Source organism: Ailuropoda melanoleuca, chromosome X, assembly GCF_002007445.2.
Source record: "Ailuropoda melanoleuca isolate Jingjing chromosome X, ASM200744v2, whole genome shotgun sequence".
Classification (NCBI taxonomy): domain Eukaryota; kingdom Metazoa; phylum Chordata; class Mammalia; order Carnivora; family Ursidae; genus Ailuropoda; species Ailuropoda melanoleuca.
The window spans coordinates 78,782,988-78,785,953 of NC_048238.1; the positions used below are offsets into that span (position 1 = coordinate 78,782,988).

The window sequence follows — 2,966 nt, forward strand, 5'->3', positions numbered from 1 at the left end:
GTTATGGTTTACACAGTTTACAGTTTTGTGGCTTGGTGTTTCTCAGGACTTTTTTTTTTTCAATGCACCAAATGCACATTCACATTTCTTTTTTTAAATATATATATAGCAAAAGACAAAGACCCAGTTTACCAGGTTTACTTTTTTAAGCCTAAGTTTAACATTATATATTTAAACAATTGTCAAAATTTACTAACTTGCCAGCATTCATACACAATTAGAAAGCATCCTCAATTTATATTAAACCAGAAATGTATTACTATAACACATTAATATCTTTCACTACTAAATACTGAAAAAAAAGAAATTATTGTTGTGGAAGATTCATCCAGGCAATATGAACTACACAGCAGGTTGACACTACTTGTCTCACATTGCAAACACATTGAGAAAATAGATCCATGCTGGTATTAATGCATGAAAGAGTCATGGCCACCTTGGATTACATTTAATAGAGACACAAAGATTTACAACAATTTTAAAGACAAAAAAAAAATAGTCCTAAGAGGCTCCAACAATAAACTCAAAAGTCTGACAAATATGGGCTACCATGAGTTGTGGTTATGAATACTTAAGATTAGGTACAGTTATACTGAAAGTCAAGTTCATTTGAAATCTTAAAAAAAAAAGTTTCCTACTAATCCTCAAATGGTGCTTGTTATAGTTAACTTTTGTATTAATTGGTTGCATTGAATTACTTGTTATCCAAGCATAGCAGCTGCTCCTTACCATTTATTGTTAAGGACTTTAACTGGCTGCCTTCAACTTCTACTCTTTCTTGACCATTTCAACAATTCTCTTTGTAATGATTTTCCTGCCACTAACAATTTTAGTAAAAGTTGATACAGATTTGAAGCTGCCCACCCAACTATCCTCAAATGACATGGAAGAGAATGAAATGAGGCTTCCATGACCTAGTGAACCTGAGAATGTAAATCCTATATTAAAAGGAGCAAATTCCCTTCAAAATATGGAAATCCACTGAAGGCAGTGAAAAACATTTCTCTGCCTTGGCTTCTATGGGGGACGTCTGTGAGCCCCCCAAAAGTCCACAAGTGGGTTTTCAAAGAAGTTGAATAGAAACCAGTCTCTTACACACACACACACACACACACACACACACACAATCCGTGAAGGCATCGTCTGAGTTATGGAAGGTGAAGCCAAACTCAAATGAACTGTCAAAATGACTTCCACCTTCACCATTTAATCCTTCTTCGCCATATTCGTCATAGAGGTCTCATTTTTTAGCATCTGATAACACCTCGTATACCTCAGCTACTTGTTTGAATTCTCTCTCTGCTGCTTGTTTATTCTCACGATTTTTATCTGGATGCCACTTCAGTGCCAGTTCCTGATAATGCCTTTTTAATACTTTTGGCTAAGGCATGTCTGTGCATGCCCAGAACTTCAGAGTGGTCCACATGTTCTAACAGGCTGTTGGCACACGTCCTCATTTCTGGTTTAAGGTCATCTATGTGGGGCCCAGGACTCGGGATTTGGCAGCTAAGTGCAGAGCGGATCTCCCCTCTGTTCCCTTTCACACGCTGTGCTGGTAACAGTGGCAGCCTGATGTTTCTCAGGATTTATTCTTACATGTACCATCGCCTTTGTGCATGATATTCCTTTTAGCGGAAAATTATACCATCAGAATCTCCAAACCTCTTAGCGTGGTATGGTAACCAGTCTCCATGATAGTCTCAAATAAACCACACCTCCCTGGTGTTTACACACTTATGTGTTCCCTCCCACACTGACTCATGTGTAACCAATAAATTGTGTTGGCTGTGATACTGCCTGACTTCTAAGGCTGTTATAAGAAGCCTTGGAGCATCCACCTTGATCTCTCGGGGCAGTAGTTCCTGGAGCCTTGAGCCACCTTGTTAAGAATCCACCTGCCCTGCCGGAGGGATCTTATGGAGAAGCCCTGAGACTTCATGGAAAGAAGGAAGGTTCTAGCAGAGAGAGACTATGCTTTAAAGCCATCTCCTTCAAGGTACCAGGCATGTGAGTGAAACTGTCTTGCATCCTACCAACCAGCCCAGCTGCTAAGTAAGTACCCAAATTCTAAGACATGATTGTTTCAAGTATTAAAAATACTTTGTTACATTGCAATAGGGAGCTGGAACACCTGGCTAATTTTTACTCTTCCTTCAAGGGTTAGTTTAGGCATCACCTCTAAGAAACGTCTGATTTCCCTTTTTAATTCCCCTTTCCGGTTTGAGTTAGGTGTAGATCTTTTTTGCTCCCATGCCATATCACACTTCATTCTACATTTCTGGGTTTGTGCTATTTCCCCTCTCGATTGCAGTCTCCTCGAACGTATGGCTTATTCTCCTTAGTGAGAGGACCTTATCCCAGCACTTGGTGCACAATGGCTATTCAAAATAAATGGACTAAATCACAGAATCTCAGGATTAGGGGAACTTTAGATGCCATTTAAACAACCCAGTTTGATCTACGAAGTGTTTGTCCATCCGGCCTGCGTAGGAAGCCCCTCACACGATGAGAATTTACTACTGAGGCAGCTTACCCCATCTTTAAATGGCTCAGACTTTTAGCACGTGCTTGTGAGCTCAACTCTTGTTTTTTATCACTTTTTCATTTCAGCTCCTCTCAGGAGTCCTGTGCTCGCTAATAGGTTTATTTGTGCTCACCTGTGCACTGTAAACTTTTTTTAAAGCCTTATAAATATTTGTGTCATATGTACGTAATTGTATTATAAGCTTGGAAATAAAACTGCTCTCTTAGATGTATTTTATTGTCCCTCACTGGATGTGTCGCCTTCAGAGGTAACTCAATGTATGCTCTTAGCTGACAGACCAGTAGAATGTACTGGTTAAGAGTGTGGGCTCTGGAGTCAGAAGTCTTGGGTTCAAATTCTGACACTACCACATATTAAGGATGACGTGAAATTGGACAAGTCACTTGATCTAAATAAGTGTTTTCCTATCTGAAGAAAGAGA

General features: G+C 39.5%; 1 pseudogene; it reads right to left on the minus strand.

Annotated features, from left to right (window-relative positions):
- Nucleotides 1–694: 694 nt before the first annotated feature.
- On the minus strand, nt 695–1,457 carry LOC100484946 (annotated as a pseudogene).
- Between the last annotated feature and the right edge of the window lie 1,509 nt (nt 1,458–2,966).